Source organism: Desmodus rotundus, chromosome 5, assembly GCF_022682495.2.
Source record: "Desmodus rotundus isolate HL8 chromosome 5, HLdesRot8A.1, whole genome shotgun sequence".
Classification (NCBI taxonomy): domain Eukaryota; kingdom Metazoa; phylum Chordata; class Mammalia; order Chiroptera; family Phyllostomidae; genus Desmodus; species Desmodus rotundus.
The window spans coordinates 45,318,485-45,330,378 of NC_071391.1; the positions used below are offsets into that span (position 1 = coordinate 45,318,485).

At 37.4% G+C, this 11,894-nt stretch overlaps 1 pseudogene; it reads left to right on the forward strand.

Moving 5' to 3' along the window:
• The first annotated feature begins 8,505 nt into the window (after positions 1–8,505).
• Positions 8,506–9,449, forward strand: LOC112315926 (olfactory receptor 52B4-like; annotated as a pseudogene).
• Positions 9,450–11,894: the final 2,445 nt, after the last annotated feature.

An 11,894-nucleotide genomic window follows, 5' to 3' on the forward strand; every position in this document is an offset into this window, starting at 1 on the left:
CATTTTGAAAGCAGATGGATGACTACTGACTAAACAAATAGAATAAAACTAATACTTCAAATTGAAAACAAGAGTCAAGATAATTTTTACAGTAAAACCCAAATAGTCTCAAGAATTAAAGGTATCATATACTTCTCTAATAGAGATAAATGGACTTTTTTAAGGATTTTTATGGAAAATCTTTATAAAGAACATCTAGTCTACTGGATCCTCTTTCCCAACCTGTTCATCCAGACACCACTTTTCTTAGCAGAATATGGAGGTTTATTTCCTGGTGAGGATAAACCTGGAAAATTCTGGCAAATCTAAGCACAGCTGGGGCAAGGGTATTATGCTAAATGGGACAGAGGATTAAAGAAAGGCTACATACTGAACAAAATGAAACCCCAGTGAACTTAACCTCTTAAGTATGCCTGCCACTGCTAGCTTACAAACCCTATATCCATATCTTACAATTCATTTTGATTTAAGAATGAGGCACTAAAAAGTGATTCGAGGTTCTATGTGTGGCCATAGGATTTGTTTAGGGAGACATTTCCTGTCAAATTACTCCCATTAAGAGGTGGAGGTGGGGGAGGGAGGTGGGTTTGGCTAGGTTGGGGTGGAGGGGTGGGGAGAAAATGCAGACAACTGTAATTGAACAGCAATAAAAAAATGTTTAATTAAAAATTTTTTAAATAAATCTATTTTTCCACTAAAAAAAAGAATTTTACATCAAAATATGGCAAAAATTTTAAGAGTAGAAAAAGTTATTTAATATCTTAAAAGACCTCAAAAGATTTACGTCCCATGTCACAGGAAGCTACTAGAAGATAAGCACCACCAAAATAAGGAAATGAATCAAAAATAGGGAAACACAGGCTCCAACAAAAGAGCTCAACCTAAGTGATATAATACAGGAGACAGTATAGGCTCTGAAAGAGTGAGGGAATTTCTTGAACAATAGGGAAGGCCCACAACTGTGAAGAGTCCTAGGCTATTATGAATCTAGATTGAATCAAAGGGATAAAGGCCACACAAAGGAAAGTCTCAAAGGAAAAAAAAAACTTGTTGCGAAAGAATTTACATTTCTAGTATAAAGTAAGGCACATAAAAACTAGGCAAACAAAAAAATAGATAATCATTTACTCTGGGGGAGAAAACAATGTTGTATAAGAAAAGAAATGCGATCGTATGTCATTATATACCTCAGGTATTATAATCATAATAATATAAACATAAATATGTATTTTCAAAATCAATCATCAGGAAAAGGGAAGTCTGCATGGTCTGAATGTGTGTGTCGGGGAGGGCAAAAGGCTTACATGTAGGCAAGCTAAATATCTTTCATATAAGGAAGTCAGTGGGCAACATATATAAATGATTAAAATATATATAAAACAAGAAATAGTGCTATAAGCATGTTGTTTGTCTATATGGAGATAAATACTAAAGAAACAACTATAAAGTGTTAAAGTGGTTTTTCTGTGGAGTAGGAATCAGAAGTGGAATGGGACAGGGAATCTCTATTTTTTAAATAGGAGAGTTTTTTTAAATAGGAGAGCTTTTACTATGCACATACTCTATGAGTATATTCATAGAGTATATGCATAGTATTACAAAAACATAATTAAAAACAAGTTACTGCAATTAACTGCCTGGATCTCCTTCACCTAAAACAAATTTTTAGCTGCTCATACCTCAATCTCTCTCTCTCTCTCTCTCTCTCTCTCTCTCTCTCTCTCTCTCTCTTCATTTTAAATTTTGCACCCCAAATCCCTATTCTCTCTGGGTACCAGATTACCCATTAGAGAACACAGAGTGGCTCAATTAAACTGACTCCTCTCTCTTAAGAGGGAAGTCTGGGGAGGCATTAAAGCAGGTGTAGACAGTCTGCTGGAAATGTTTCCTGCAGTGAATGATTGCCTCCTGTACATTGCATGCTATTAAAAAAAAAAAAAAACATACTTTTCCAAGGAATGCCATATTCCTAGAGGAAATGGAAAAAGTGTCACCAGAAACAATGAGGTCACAGGGGTACACCATAGACAAAAGAACAGGTGAAGGCAAGAAGAACAGCCAGAGATAAAATAGGATCAGAAGTTGGATGGAGAACTGCCTTCAGCAGCTGATGGAGGCTTTGAGAAAAGGAACAGTGGTGAGGGTGGGGGCAGTGTTTTGGTTGGAGATATACAGGAAAGTCAAGGAGTTGGGGAATGGCCTTTGGAAGCAGTTGCCTAGAAAAATTCCTGGTCCAATTTTAATTTTATCCTAAAAGACTCTTCTCCATGCCTCCTTCCAAAGGAAGTTTTTCTGAGCCTGCCCCAGACATTTCCCTACTTTGTGCTGCTGAGCACTTTTGCTGTCCCTCTCACCTGGAACTTCTTAGAATCAGCAAGGGTAGCAGTTCTTTGTCTACAAAATCCATCTCCACCAAGTCACAATGTTCTGAATATTACAAAACATATCTTATTAGTCAGAAACTACGTCTTTATCTATGAAGCACCTCTAACAAATTTTGAATTCTTTAACAGATTAGACATGTCCTTTCATCACTGTGTACCTAGAACACAGCACAGCAGGAAAGGCAAACAGGAGAGTAGGAAGGAAGGAAGCCAGGCGAGAGAGATTTAAGATTAGTGACCAAAGCAAGGTTTTCCTTTGAGGACTCAGGTTCCTGAATCCAAATGAGACTTAGAAAGTCCTGTGAGAACCCTCTCTTTCTTTCCTACCAGCACAAATGTTGGCCACAGGTCTCCTCTACAATGTGTTCACAATCTGTTCAAAGACTGCAGACAAAGAGCCTGCTACTCCAACATCACAAATTAGTTCCATTACTTTGGGCCTGTGAGATCTAATATCTAGGCCTACTCTCCTCTATTCCTAGAATCTCACCTCATGTATGACAAAGTCAGTCATCAGCTTCAGACCAGAAATGGACCCAGTGACCAGAGGAAACCCAGAGAATTGCAAATGAGACTACAGAAGTGATTATCTTCACGAGTTCTCAGGAGGTCACTTTTATTTCACAGCCCCATTGCCCTTGGGTTCTGACTCCACCAACTCCCCCACATTCCCACATGGGCCAAGTCATTATGCCTCCTTCCTGTTGCCTTTTTCTGTTGACACCTGATCCTTGGGCACCTCCAGTTATTAGATCTCTATCTTCAGATTTTATGTGTGCATATTTTTGGCTTTATATACTCAGAGGCTTTCACTCCTAACCTAATATTTCCTCCTGAGAAATTGGGACAATGGTGCGGTATGAATTACCAGGAATCTGTCTCCCACCTAGAAAAAATCACAATGGTAGAACTGTCTGATACAGCAGCTTTGAAACTCTGGAGTCTGTTGAAGGCTTCCAACTCCCAGGGGAAGGCATGGACAGTAACTTGTGATTAATTCTGGTCCCTTTCCTCTCTTAGCACAATAGCAGCTACTCATCCCCTACACTCAGCTCTGTGGCAGGAAGCTGTGAATGTTTTCCTGAGCAGCTTGTATGCAGCTAGCAGGAGCCAGGGTGGGCAAAAGGGATCCTCATCTCCAGATATCAGGAACCTGTGTTCTGATTACCAGTTGCTGCCTCTGATCTGAGATGCAAAGGGGAAGCAGCCATTGGTATCATATCTCCTTCCAAATAAAGTGACTTTTAGGGGTTTGAATAGATAGCATCCATTTTCCCCCTTTATTTTTCTTTTTCCATTTTTGGGAGCCAAATATTAAATATTAAAACATGTGAAAGCAACTACATAATGGGAGTATGTTTGAAAAAGTGACCATGCCTACCCAGGAAAAGTTGCAGGCTCAGAAAAGACCTGCAAAGACCATAAGCTTACATCTCAGGTTGACCCTTGGCACAGAAACATTCTACAACAATCAAATAAACAAAACAATATACAAAACAACGCTTCTTTAGCTGCATCCTACAGATTTTGATACTTCAGGGGTTTTTTTCATTTTAATATAGTTCAAAATGTTTGTGACTTCTTGACCCATTGATTATTTTGAAGTACGTTTTTACACAATTGTGGATTTTTAAGTAATCTCTGTGTAATTGATTTCTTTCTTAATTCTGCTATCGCCATACGACATGCTCTGAATGATTTCATTTCTCTGAAATTTGATAAAGATTGCTTTAAAACTTAGTACATGGTCAATTTTGGTAACTGCTCCATGTACATATGAAAAAAGTGTGTATCTTCTTGTTATTAAATGCAGTGGTCTATAAACTTTTAATAAGTAAAATTTTAAATTATGTGGATTACCCTCTATACCCTTATTAGTCTCATTAGTCTTTTGCCTCCTTGTTTTTCATTTCTTTGGAAGTATGTCAAAGTCTTCCGCAACGATAGTAGATTTATTTGTCCTTTTAGCGCTGTCGATGTTTACTTTATGCATTTTGTAGCTATTACAGCACTTGGTGCATTTGGCTTAGAATATTCATATCTTTGTAGTGAACTTATACCTTAATTGTTACAAACATCCCCCTACATCTCTAGTTATGATTCTTCCCCTAACATTCACTTTCCTTTTCATTAATACAGCAACATGGGCTTTCTTCTGGTTAGTGTTTATGTGGTATATCTGTTCCGTCTTTTTATTTCTAACTTTTCTATGTCTCTATACTTAAGAAGTTTCTTTGTAAGCAGCATATATTTTTTTGTCTGTGACCTAATCTAAATAAAGTTCAATTATTTACTATTTTTTAATATTTTATGAGTTTTATGTCATATTTAAGAAATCCTTTGACAAATCCAAGATTACTAAGATTTTCTTCCATCATTTATTCTAGGAGCTTTATTGTTCTAACTCTTACATATAGGTCTATGATTCTCTAGAGTTAAATTTTATATATGGTGCGAGGTAGCAGTGGAGGTCTTTGAGGAGAGGTGCATATAGTAAACCATAGCGTTTAAGCACCATCTGTAGCATAAAAGATTATTCTAGTCCCATAGAATCTCCTTGTCACTTTTACCAAAAATAAGTTGTCCACTTGGCAAAAAGGACAGAGTAGGGAACTCCAAAGATCTGTTGTTGTTTTTTGCAGAAACACCAAAAACTAATGAGTAAAACCTGTAAGCATCAACTTTCTCAGAACTCTGAAAAATAGTCAAGACTTACAGCATCCAAGCAAATGTTGAATCAAGAAAAAGATGACTTAAACCTGTTTGCCTATTTTCACTGTCCAGGTGTTGCCTGAAGGACCAACACACGGTACTCACATTTGTTTGGCCTAGATTTGACCTCTCTCAGGACAAAAAAGCAACTACATGGAGGATGTTTTTCAAAACATAGAAAGGCAATGAACTGGGGTGTTTTGCTACCATTGCCACCTGGTACAAAAGAGCGCAGTTCGGAAAAACAATGGATAGACCAAAAGGTTGGGGAGGGGGGATCTTTGGTGAATACGGGCTTCTACTCATAACAAACAGGTAATCTAGAAAGCCTCACTCAAGCCCAGAGCAGGATGCATGCTCAGGAAACAAACACACAAAAGTAAGTTGTTTTATTCTACACTAGCAATAAACAATCAAAATTAAGAAAACAATTTCATTTACAATACCATCAAAAATAAGACTTGTACACTGAAAACTACAAAACATTGCTGAAAGAAATTCAAGAAGGCAAGAACTCTGCTATGTTGCATTAGAATCAGAGCTATCAGTAGGAATTAATCATTCAGAGAGAATAAGAAAGAAAGGCTTTTGTTCTTCTTGACTCTGATAAATAAAAGAGGCTAGGAACAATAACACCAAAATAGCACATCTAGAGCTCAAACTTGTTTTCTAAATACTACTCACCATTACAAGTCTGTAAGGAATCTTAGAGAAATCATTTATTCCAAGGGTGAAGTGGGAAATTACAAGATGATTCTGGAACATCTTGTGCTACAATGTAAGGAAGTGTTCAAAAAATACAGAGAAATCACAAAGGCTACAAGAGCCAATTTGAAGTGGCTCTCTATAGTCAAACCTAGAAGAATTTTTTGAGTACCAAAATGAATAATCATAGCACCGGATTATAAATTATTAAATAAAAAAGAATCCATGAGTCCATGCTAATAAAAAATAATAATAAACATGAAGCCTCTTATTTATAATAGAATATCAACTAATAAATGTAATGAGAAAAACTGAGTTGGAAAACCACTATTTACAACTATCAAAATAAAAACTGATTCAGGTGAGAATGACCAATGAATGTTAAAAACAATTGATATAAGATTGTTTGGGAACAGTATATTTCACAGCTCACATGAGAGGAGCACCTGGAGTGTCCTTCTCGGGTAATTGGGAAAATGTGCCTCTGGATGCTACAGGACGCCTACTACATTAGGCCACTCTACCAAGCCCCGGACATGGAGCAGCTCTACCTGATACATAGAAACAAACAGGGAGGCAGCCTAAATGAGGAGACAAAGAAATGTCTCAAATGAAAAATAGAACAAAACTCCAAACTAAACAAAATGGAAACAAGCAACCTACCAGATGCAGAGTTCAAAAAACTGGTTGTAAGGATGCACATTGAAATTAGGGAGAGAATAGCTGAGCTTAGTGAGAACTTCAACAAACAGATAGTAAACATAAAAACAGAGAATTAAAAAACATTTTAAAAACAGCCAGAAATGAAGAATATATATACATCCATATGTTCATTGCAATGTTATTTACAACAGCCAAGATGTGGCGACAACCCAAGTGTCCATCAATAGATGAGTGAATAAAGAAACATTGCACATAAACAATGGAATATGACTCAGCCATAAAAAAGAATGAAATCTTGCCATCTGTAACAACATGGGTGCACCTAGAGGGTATTGTGCTGAGTAAAGTAAATCAGACAGAGGAAACAAGTGTCATATGATCTTACCTACCTGTGCAATCTAAAAAACACAATGAACAAACAAGCAGAACAGAAACACACTCGCAGATACAGAGAATATTTTGAAGGTTGCCAGAGGGAGGAGGTTGGGTGGATGAGTAAAAAAGGCGAAGAGATTAAGAAGTACAAATTTGAAATTACCAAATAGTCATAGGGATAGGCTGTCAGAAGAGTACTAGATTTACCAGGGTAATCACTTCACAAGTTACACAATGTCTAAGCACTGGATGGTACACCTGACACTAATACAATATTATTTATCAACTGTAAGTAAATAATAAAAAAGTGTTTAAAGTCAAAAAAGAAAAATAAGATGATGCAAAATGTCCTCTAATATAGCTGTCTAGATTTAATACTCTGAGAAGTTCAAAAGAGAAATAAAGATTTAAAATGTACGGTGCAGAGTAAAGCTACAATATAATTTGTGAAATTATTTTTTAAGAACAAAACTATGTTCCTAAATGCAAAAAATAATTAAAATGCATTACAAAATAATATGAAAAATAAGAAACAAATTTCATTTTAAATTTGTCAAAATCATAGAGAAAACCTTGTAGGAATAAGTGTTTTTAAAATAACCTACATATTTTATAGTCAATTTATATGTGGTAATATAAATAGGATTATTTACTAACTGTCATGAAAGCAGAAACAGAAACATATGGTGTAACTACTCTAACAGTTTATTCATTGGAAGTAATATATATGAAACCCAATCCAGGGATGGAGCTGTGCGGAAGGGTGGTCTTGGCAGACATGATGAGCCATAGTATCTTGACACACATGTATACGACGAAGGACGATTTGTAAAAAGTAGTTCTGAGTTCCCTGTGGAACTGGCTTCCCTTGGAGTCTTCAGGCAAATACATAAATATCTCTGCTCCCTGGTGCCCAACACTCAGAGGCCTCCTTATTCTCCACATTCTAGGCTATGAAGACTGCATTTGAAGTAGGTGAGTAAGTTATGTCCTGATGTCAGGTAACCTTCTAGGGAGTAAATAGGAAAGGATCCCATTTATACCAAAGGACTATGGGGCCTAAGGTAAATATTTAAAAGCATTAAGACTTTTGGTCTGATGTTAAGTAAGCAGAGTGATAACTAATACTTTTCAATTTAAAACTCGTGGTTGTTGACTATCTCCTCCTGGAACAGCATCCAAGCTCTTTAACTCATAATCAGAGCCCATATACTTTTGTGTCTCTCCTTTCACCATTGCATAATGGATGCAATCACACAACGACACAAGATCGCAAACTGTTTTACATGTGTTAAATATTTGTATGACAACAGTCTTTCTTCAAACTGCCAATGACTTCGTTTCACTCTCCACCTATTTCACCTCCACCCACAGATACCCTACAGCCAAATAAAGTGAACTAGCCATTCTGATGATTCCCACAGTAGTTTGTTTGTGCCACTAATATGTTCACTTACCCCATTATTTTAGTTGGCTGTACAAATAACTATTTTGCTGTTACCTCACTGAAAAACAAATACAATAATCTTTATCTTTTTATCCTAGATGTTCTTGGAACATGGATTATGGGAAAGAATCTCACAGGAGCCACAAGATTTGAGTACAGTCTGAAATTCTGACTGTGTCTGTAAACTGAAAGTGAGGTCCTAGGACATATGCTCCAGGCATGACTACCTTAAACCACACTAGTGTTAGCCACATGGTCTGCCACTTGCTGGGCTTCCCTGGCCTAAAGGACCAGTATGGGTGGATTCTATCCCCTTCTTCATTTCCTATGTCATCGCCCTGCTTGGGAACAGCCTGCTCCTCTTCATTATCCTCACCAAGCGCAGCCTCCGTGAGCCCATGTACCTCTTCCTCTGCATGCTGGCCAGAGCCGATGTTGTCCTCTCCACCTGCACAGTACCTCAGGCCTTGGCCATTTTCTGGTTCTGTGCTGGGGAGATCTCCCTGAACCACTGCATCACTCAGCTCTTCTTCATCCAGTCCACCTTCATCTCTGAGTCAGGGGTCTTGCTGGTGATGACATTTGATTACTACATGGCCATATGCTACCCACTGAGATACACCACCATTCTTACACATGCACTGATTGGAAAAACTGGTGCTGTCATCTTTCTGAGAAGTTTTTGTACAATATTCCCCATAATATTTCTTCTGAAAAGACTGACTGTTTGCCGATCTAACATTCTTCCAACCACTGTTTGTGAGCACGTTGCCTTGGCCAAATATTCCTGTGATGACGTACGAATAAACATCTGGAATGGGTTTTTTGTCCTGATGTCAACAGTGATTTTAGATGTTGTGCTGATTTGTGTTTCATATGTGCTTATCCTTCGTGCTGTCTTTCGCATGCCCTCCCAAGATGCTCTCCACAGAGCTCTCAACACATGTGGCTCCCATGTCTGTGTCATCATCCTCTTCTATGGACTTGAGATCTTCTCAGTCTTCACTCAGCAGTTAGGATGGCACATCTGACCCCACATCCATGGACTGCTGGCCAGTGTCTGCATTCTGGCTCCTCCTATGCTGAATCCCATCATTTATGGGATCAAGACCAAACAGATCTGGGACCAGGTGACTCATGTCTTGTTTCCCCCCAAAATATGACTTTCAAAATGGGAACCAGACTAGTTTTCTTCACATTTTCTTCTGGGAGGCAGAGAAGAGATGCTAGGGAGTTCAGTGTTTGGAGTCTGGTCTATGGGTAAAGTTGTGAGTACTTTAGTTTCTTGTTTGTTAATCAAATTTAAAACAACTTCTCAAATACCTCATGAGTGTCATCTCAGTCTTGATTCAGGTATCTTCAGCATCCTGGAGGATTTACTTGTTTCTCCTTGCTGTGTTTGTAAGAGGGTTACCTTATTCAGGGTGCTTTTCACCATCTGGGCACTACGCTAGCAATGTACTCATGTGAATCTTTTCCCCACCGGTCTCTTCTTTCCCTCTGATTGCACAAAGAGTCTCACTACCAGAACATAAATCTCAAGGATAGGAGCACATTCGATTATCTGGCAATGTTTCCCCTATTGATTTTAAACTTTCTGAGGTCTAAGGATTGTTTTGCTCATCTGTGCAGTTCCAGATCTGAGCACACCTAGGCATAATATAGCTCTTCAAAATGTTGAACAGAACAACCAAATAACAAATATTGGTTGGGTGTGCCAAAGGATCAGTGCAGAGTATCCATAAATAAGACTCTTTAAGTACTAAGGGTCTGGGGCCAATGTAGAACCTTCTCAGGAAGGGCTTGGAGATCTTTGGAATACTGAGAGCCAATGAGGGTCCTCATTCCTAGAGTTTTCCTACTCTCTTCTCCCAGATAGCAGTTTCCATTCTACTGGAGATAGCCCATATTTATGACTGTGGTTCAGTGGTATGCTGGCAATGCAGCTCAAATGCACATACTTTAAATACATATGTAAATTCAAAGTCCTGATTTGTAGTATTTGCCAATTTCTGCAGTGATGTTCTCCTACCATAGTCTATTTCCAGGTAGCAACATGATGCCTGTGAGGGTTGAGTTTGCAAAGAATGGGCACAAATGAGCCAGTACAAGTGGCTCTAGCACACAACTGCTTTTGTCTCTCCAATTCTGTCTACTTAACTCTAGACAACGGTCCTAATATTTTCAACCACCTACTGTGGGTCTTATAACATCTAATCTGGATGGGACATTCTTGCCTGAAATTTCATCCCATGGAAACAAAAAAAAAACACTCACCTGCTTTAAATGGAGGTCTCATATGCTGGAACGGGATGAGTCACAATAGGACTGTCAGAGCGATGGGTGCCAGTGACCTGAGATTTTATGTATTTGCTGGAAAGCCTCAGGGACAGTATTATTTCTGGGAGTCCAGATTTAGAGGTGTCTTTTCAACATCTTTATCCTACACATATGGATCTAGTTGTTACGACTCTTCAAGCCTGACTAGCCCACTCTTTCCTCTACACATCCTTTGACTAGTTGTGCTCATGTACTTATTTATAATAAATAGTTAACATTACCAGGCCAAATGTTCCTGTTTCTATTTTAATGGAAATTAGTAAATATTAATCCTATTTTTAGTCAGCACAATTTGAAAATAAACATTATAACAAAAGTGTTCTTTTGTAATGTAGACAAATGAACTAAATTTATACCACATTTGTCAAGTCATCCAAACTTTGGGATTTCTAATAAAAATGTTTTAAGTACTTCCATGAAAATACTTGAATGTCTTTTGAAAAGTCTGCTTAGATTTCTTATGTGAATCAAGGTCAACTATGAAAAACATTCTGTATCCTCTTTTCCTTTGGCTACCAAATGATCTACTTTAATTTTCAGTCATCTTATGCAGTAGAACTATGCTTCTGATAAACTTAAATCTTCCTTTTTATATTATTTTCATATTTTTTCTTTTTATTTAATTAATCCAAGTAACTCTACATATAAATATTTGTAAAGGAGAAACAATTTTATGCCTAGGAAATATCTCTTTGTCTGTGTATTATATTAAAACCACGGCATTCTAGTCAAAATGATATAAGAAGGTGATTCAGAATTCTACTTCCACTTAACTTATAAAGGACCTCAGTAAATTTTTTTCACTAATTTTTATTTTAAGAAAATTAAATGTACCAAAAAGTTGCAAGAATATTACTGTGAAAACCCATTTAACCTTCATCTAGTTACCCATTATCACTTTGCCATTTTCTTTTTGCTCTCTCTTTTTCATTGTCCTTGTATATATTATATATTATTATTACACTTTTCTCTTTTTATTTATTCACTTGAGAGAGAGAGAGGGAGGGAGAGAGAGAACATCTACTTGTTGTCCCACTTATCTATGCATTCATTGGTTGATTTTTGTGTGTGCCCTGACCTGGGATCTAACCCACAACTTGGCTTTTCAGGACGACACTCCAACCACCTGAGCTACCCGGCCAGGGCATTACACTTTTTTTTGGTGAACCATTTGAAGTAATTTGCAGATGCTATGACCTTTTACTTTAAATATTCAGCATGTATTTGTTAAGAACAAGGAAAACCTCTTATACCTCTTACATAACCAT